This window comes from Panthera uncia (genome assembly GCF_023721935.1).
Source record: "Panthera uncia isolate 11264 chromosome B3 unlocalized genomic scaffold, Puncia_PCG_1.0 HiC_scaffold_1, whole genome shotgun sequence".
Classification (NCBI taxonomy): Eukaryota; Metazoa; Chordata; class Mammalia; order Carnivora; family Felidae; genus Panthera; species Panthera uncia.
This window is the reverse complement of record NW_026057582.1, coordinates 34,439,219-34,446,365: the sequence shown is the minus strand read 5'-3', so window position 1 is coordinate 34,446,365 and position 7,147 is coordinate 34,439,219. Positions and strand designations below refer to the sequence as shown.

The 7,147-nt window shown below is 42.4% G+C and overlaps 1 long non-coding RNA gene across 1 annotated transcript; it reads right to left on the bottom strand.

Annotated features, from left to right (window-relative positions):
* Window positions 1–202: 202 nt before the first annotated feature.
* On the bottom strand, window positions 203–3,588 carry LOC125909437 (uncharacterized). The gene is made up of 2 exons (XR_007453690.1): window positions 2,991–3,588; window positions 203–1,940 (listed from the first exon to the last, which is right to left on the bottom strand). It is a non-coding gene; the product is annotated as an uncharacterized LOC125909437 (long non-coding RNA).
* Window positions 3,589–7,147: the final 3,559 nt, after the last annotated feature.

The window sequence follows — 7,147 nt, the reverse complement described above, 5'->3', positions numbered from 1 at the left end:
TTCCAAGGATGAAAAGGAGGTGCACCTGCCCACAGGCAGAGGCCCCCATGAGGCGTGTGCTGACAGGATGGGGTCTGTGTCCCAGGGCTGCTCCTGTGGAGGTTCCTCTCCCCCCACTCCAGATCGGGCCCACGGGTCTCCGCCACCACCCAGGGCATTTGATGGTAGGTCTGCTGGAGCAAATGACCACAAACTCAGTGGCTGAAAATACCACAGATTTATCATTCACAGGTCTGGAGGTCAGAAGTTCTCTGGTCTAAGATCAAGATGCTGCAGGGCTCTCCGTTCCTTCTGGTGGCTGTATTTTCCGTCTTCTAGAGGCTTCCTGTGTTCCTTGGCTCCTGACCACCTTCCTTCATCCCCAAAGCTAGCAGGGTAGTATCTTCCACCCTCTGCTTTTGTCTTCACATCCTTCTCTGTCTCTGAACCTCCTGCCTCTCTCTTATACGAGGACCCTTGTGACTGGATTCACCTGGGTGATCCAGAATGATTTCCTCTTCCCCAGGTTCTTAAATTAATCACATCTGCAAAGCCCCTGTGGTTATGTAAGGTGACTTTCACAGGTCCTAGGGATGAGGACGAGGACATTTTTCGGGGGAGCCATTGTTCTATCTGCCATACTCAGCTCCTTTGTTTTAATCCTTTTTATTTACTTTTATTTTTTGCAATTTTTTGTTGTGGTAAAACACACATATATGCCCCTTTGGAAGCATGTGGGTCTGTGGTATTAAATACATTCATAATGTTGTGCAACTATCACCACCCTCCATGTCCAGAGCTCTTTTCATCTTGTAGAACTGAAAGCCTGTGTCCAGCTCCTTTTATCCTGACCAAGGCAGATAACTCCTCTGCCCAGCATTCGTCAAGATGATAATAATGAGAGCTAACGCTTAATGAATGCTTGCCACGCGAATCACAGGCCACATAAGAGCTTTAGACACATTTTCTCATTTAATTCCTCCCCAACATCTTAGATAGCTGTGAAAACTGAAGCATGAGAGGTTAAACAGCATGCTCAGTATAACCAGACCAGGGGCAGCTGAGAGAGTAGAAGCCTCTAGATGCTGCTTCCCCGGGAGAGAAGGGCTACGGGGACACCAGGGCCCAGACGGATGAAGAGAGTTGTTCCCAAGCGGCCCGCGGTGGCCGGGGAACTTAAAGGATCTCATGTGAAAGGCAGAAGAAGATAAACTTCTCAGCCGGCTTTGTGGCCGGTGTCAGTTAAACACCATTGCTCTAGGAGGCAGTTAATCAGACACTTCTGTCTGAAAAATAATGCTGCTGAAGTAAGCAGGACTTCTACAAGTTACAGGAGAACTGTCAAGCTTGTTAGTGGAAATTCCCCCCAGCCCTCCCCCATGAGGCTGCTTTGCTGACGCTGCTGCAAAAAAATGTCTCTGTGTGCTTTTTCCGGCCGTGGTTTCTCGACGGGCCTCTCGTCTCACTGCTTGCTATTAGCAGTGATGGTCCTGTGGGTCTTCAGGAGTCCAATTTTCTTTCTGCAGGAGAACGAGCAAATCTTCACAAGAACTCGCAACCCTGTAATCCCGCTGACTGCTGTGTGAAAGATCGGCCAAGAGCTCAGAGTTTAGGGGAATGAAAAGGGCTCGCAGCCCCCCGCCCTGAAGAACATGAGCCCGTGGAGGACCGAGGAAATGAAAATAAAATGCCCGGTTTGAATAGGGAGCCAACGAGACAAATCTTGTCCGTGGTTCGGTGTTAAATGATGCCCTTAATCCCCAGCTCTTGGGACCTGGCATCTCCGTTGAACTTTGATCAGCCTTGGCTCAGTCTTCACGTTCCCTGCACTGATGTTCGGGGCTGTTTGCAGGCACAGTAAATATTTGTCCTGTCAAATGGCATTTGGCTCCTCACATGTCTTGTTTAGGAGATAAATGTCAGGGATTTCTCTCTCTCTCCCTCTCTCTCTTTGGTGGGAACTGCAAGGAGATATACATACGTTAATAACATTCCCCCTTCCCTACCAACTGTGAAGCCCCAGATAAAGACTTAGATCTTCAGAGTTCTCATATCCTGCTTGGGTTTGTGTCAAGTCAAAGTGAAGTCACCCCCGCCTCAGTAATATATGTGCCATCGAGAGCACAGCCTGTTCCAGACCAGAAGCAATTTCTGTTCTGACATGTCTCTGTTATTAAAAAGTTAAGGAAAGTAGAGAGGGGAATACAAAGATTAGATCTTTCAAAGATGAAACTACAAAGCTAATGGCACTGAGCTATCTGTTCGGAGGGGTGAGGAAATCTGCAGTGACTTCAGCCAGGAGGCTGAAGGAGGAGATATAAGGAATCCACACGAAGCCTTGACCATGGGGAGGAAAAAGAACGGGGGGGGGGGGGGGGGGAAGAACACTTCTGCTCTATAGATATTAGGTCAAGAATACAGGGATAAAGGATAATAATCAATTAGAAGGGAGAGGGCATTGGGGTAATGGAAGATCTTCCCCTTTATCACTGCTACAAATTAAAATAACATAATTGGAAATGATGACTTCATACTTTCATAACTGCATATTCATAAATAGCAAATGATGTGTGGGGAAACGGGCAAGGGGTCTTCTTTGTGTGCTCGTGGGCAACTGGGGCAATGATTCTGCCTGGCCTTTGGGAGCTTTCTGTAGACTGAGGAAGGGGATATGGTGAAAAGTAGCAAGGGAATGTCCTGATTTTGGAGGAGGGGGTTATGCGCTGACAGTAGTCAGACTATCCCATTGCCGGGGGAGAGAGTCACATAATGGTAATCATCACTCTTATGACACTTATGTGCCCTCCCCCTGTAACTGGTCCCCTCACTAAACCCTCCCCCCCCCCGTACCCACCCTCTCAAACTCTCTTCAGATGCAGCTATCAAATCCACAAGGCCAGCCCTCCAACAACCCTCATAGTCCTACTCAGTCAGCAATGAGCTAAGTCTCCCCTATCATCTGTGCCCGTCCCCTTCAGCCTAGTTTGCCATCCTAGGATGTCAGCACTTACCCACAGCCCCTTGGATGCAGGATACAGCAGCTACAATCACAGGGACTGACAAAAGCAATGGGAGTCACAGTGACTGCTTTTGTTGAGCTTTACTTTGGGACTTTGTCCACGCTAGAGACAGGCTCATTTTTCACCAACACAAGTTTTACTTGTTTCACTCTATCTGCTCACAGATAATTTCCTCAGGAACAGATATGGGGACCCAGACTTGAATATTTGGCTTGGTGTAGTTTGGGTCCTTGAACGCCCCATGATCTCTGCTTCTCCTACTTTCCAGTTACTGCTGAGGCTGGGGAAGGATTCACGCACCGCACAAGTGGGAGTTAAGGAGCATGATTTGGAGCCTGCTTGGCTCAGAGCCTCTGGGATTTAGACCCATGAAGGTTGGACTCCTCCTGTTTCCTTTTGCAATTTCCCTTGTAACTTTCCAATTTGAATCTGTTTAAATTGTCCCTAGATTGTACAGGCTTGCTTCAAAAGACTTTTTCCATTGTGAAATAAAAAGAGTTTTTAAAACATGTAAATACTTATGCAAAGTGTATCTTCTCACCACCACTTCCTCCTCCTTAACCCAATCCCTGCAGCTCAGACTGCTGTGGCTCAGAAGATATATGAGGTCACAGAGGAGCAGGAACCTGGGACAAATGTTACCATGACTACCACTTAGTGAGCACTTACTCTGTGCCAGGAACTATGCCAAGCCCATTATATGCATCATCTCATTTTCCTCCACAACAACTCTCAGGGCTAGATTATCATTAATATTTTTATTTTAATAGAGAGATTGTACCAATATCCTGGGTAGTGGAAAGGCAGACTCTGAGGCCAGAAACCTGGGTTCAGATATTGCCCTGGCACTTGGGCATGTGTTGTCACAGGCATGCTAGGCAACTTCAGCCTGTTCTTCACTTATCAAATGGTAATAACAATAATAATGTCCAACAAATCTCGCTGTGTAATTTACTTCTCATGTATATTCCTTATTTCTAGGAAACATATGAGTATAAGGCACATGAGAAGGTCCACCAAAATGGTAGGGATTATTTTCTGTTTACTCATTCATTTATTCAACATTTATTCAGTGACTACTCAGTTTTTTATTAATTTTACCCCATAAGCACAGTGCATAGGGCTTAAGAGCTTTTCAGGAGCCTGTGAGAATGTTTGATGCCTAGAATAAAATTAATAACTCCAAGACAGGAAGCTACTTGCTGTAGATTCATAATTAATAAATGTTAACATTGAATGTGTCACTAAACTAACATGTCAACTAGTCAACTGTTGACAGTTTAACTCTTCTGCAATGTATAAATAATTAACATAATAGTTTATGGCACAAGAGCAAAGTGAAGAATTTAACATGTTAGGGGTGCCTGGGTGGCTCAGTCGGTTGGGCTCTGACTTCAGCTCAGGTCATGATCTGGCATGATCTGGTGGTTTGTGGGTTGGAGCCCCACGTGGGGCTCTGTGCTGACAGCTCAGAGCCTGGAGCCTGCTTAGAATTCTCTGTCTCCCTCTCTCTCTGTCCCTTCCCTGCACAAGCTCTGCTTCTCTCTCTCAAAAAATAAATAAACTTAAAAAAAAAAAATTTAACATGTTAAAGGATGCCTTTTTAAAAAGATAAAACCATGACTGTCATATAAATATACAAAATGAATATATGTCAAATAGTTTATTAACTAATGAGGAAATCAGCAAGATGTTACAATTGGTTCAAAGGAGAATTCAAAGAGCAGAGACATATGTAGGTCATGTGAACTTACAAATATACGCAAAATTGGCTTTTTCCATTATGGTGGGGGTGGGAAGGGATCAACTGTTCCTCCATCAGACAGAATTATTTTGCATATTTATAGGTAACAATTATTTGCTTTGTTATCATTTTAAAAAATAACAGAATTATAAAATAGTTCTAAGACAATGAAAGGTTTAAATTCCACAGAATCAGATAAACCAAAATAATGTGCTCTCGATAATACATAGTTTGCCAATGAATACATCCAGCATTTTTTTTTTTTTTTGATACTCTTTGGTACATTTCAGAGTCTGTCACAATTTTTTCTGACGGTCTCTCCCTCTTTCCTCGTGATTATAGAATCTCCAAGAAAGATTATTCTTGACCACAAAATAAGATTGATTTCAATTAGGTTTGGCTTGATTGGCTTGATTGTTTACATAAATTCAGCAAGTGTATTCGTGAACATATAGGCTTCCTTAAGTTTGCTTTGCAAATCTTGAGCCGCACAGTATCGAACAATGCTCATGTCATAGAATTAACTTCTGTCTGGGAGTTATTCTAAGGAATCTCAGATGGATTTAAAGGCCTGTACTATTTACTATCTTGAGAGAGGAAACCGATTCTAGGAAATGGTCTCCACCAAATTTCACTGCCATACCTATATGAATATGGGTGAATTCCTCTCAAGATTCTTAAGTTCCCTAAATATCACATGGTTCCTGGTCTGCTAGGAAGTGGTCTTCCTAAACCACCTGAAAGGCTGGGACACCCCCAGCCAGGAGCCAGGCCAGCTTTCCTGAGAGGGTCTTATAGACGTTAGTTCCATAAGTACAGCCAACCTTTGTTTCTTAAAACAAAGTGGTGGTCATATTTGACTGAATGAACACCATTCTCAAATATAACACTTCTGATAAGGTCCATATTGCACGGTCAACATGTCCAATTATATCCTGCTGAAAAGGAGGGCTGCAAACCATGCAAAAAACAAAAGTGAGGAGACTCTTACATGTTTCTGAGTTCTGGGGACCCAGTGAGAATCAGCTATCACTTAAAACCTGTTTACTTAAAAACTGTTTACAAAAGCAGCACTTACTAAATTGTTGTGTGTGATAGAAGTATAAAAGGAAGGAGAAATGGCCTTCTGCTAGATCCAGAAAATAGAACGTTAAAAAAAATTAACAGTATTCCAGATAACCATAATAAAATTTTCCTTTTCAGTTTATTTAGTCCTATAGTTAATTCTTGTTCTACCGGATCTTGGGCTAGCAGTCTCATGAAGCCATTTGCTTCTCAACTGAAAAGGGTTCTGGGAATCTTGACTCAGATCATTGGTACAGCCTGAAAGTTGTCTAGAGGATGTCACTTCCTCAGACTGTACCTAAGAGTCTGTTGTTTGAAATGTCAATCGTTTGAAGCACCTGGTGAAGTCTTTTTCAATGAGATGCTGAGATTCTCCTTCTTTGTTCAAGAAATAAAGTGTGGCCCATACCTTATAGCATCACCTCAGGGAAGCAGTAGTTTAAAACAAAAACCATTTGTAGATAGCAAAGACTTAGAATGGCTGTGGTTAATTTATTACTGATAATTTTGGAAGGAAAAAGGTCTCATGATATGCATAACAAAGATAAAGTCATTAAAAATTTAAAATTTTTAAAATGTTTATTTACTGTTGAGAGAGAGAGACAGAGTGCAGGCAGGAGAGGGGCAGAGATAGAGGGAGACACAGAATCCGAAGCAGGCTCCAGGCTCTGAGCTGTCAGCACAGAGCCCAACGTGGGGCTTGAACCCACAAACCATGAGATCATGCCCTGAGCCGAAGTCAGATGCTTAACTGGCTGAGCAACTCAGGCACCCCAAATCATTAAAAAAATTTAGACAAACATCTCTAAGGATGTAGGTTACACTTCTTTCCAAAGAAGCCAGTGAAGGCTACATTTGATTTATCTAAATGTATGGATATAAGTTTTATAAAGGAAAAGAATCTTGAGATATAGCATATAATAATCCTAAAACATAATATATGCAATATACCAAGAATGCACCAAGAACATCAAATAAAGAGGGACAATAAATCTGGATCTTATTTTTATAAAAAATATAAATGGGTATTTACATTGCCATTTATATACCCATGTTCCATGGGTAAGTCTGATGCATATTTCCAACTGAGAACCAATGGCCTAGAAGCCTCTAGATTCAGATTAAAGACATAAGGTTTTAACTAAGTATTTCAAATGATAACTGATTTTATGACTGATAACACCATACTACTATGCCTTAATATATTAGGCAAAGCATCTCCAGGACACTAATAAATATAAGAAAACTTGAAGTATTTCTTAAGAATTTTGGTCAGTGTTTCCTGGGGTAAAGACATATTATAGAAAACCAGAACATTGACAAATTTCCAGGGATGTCC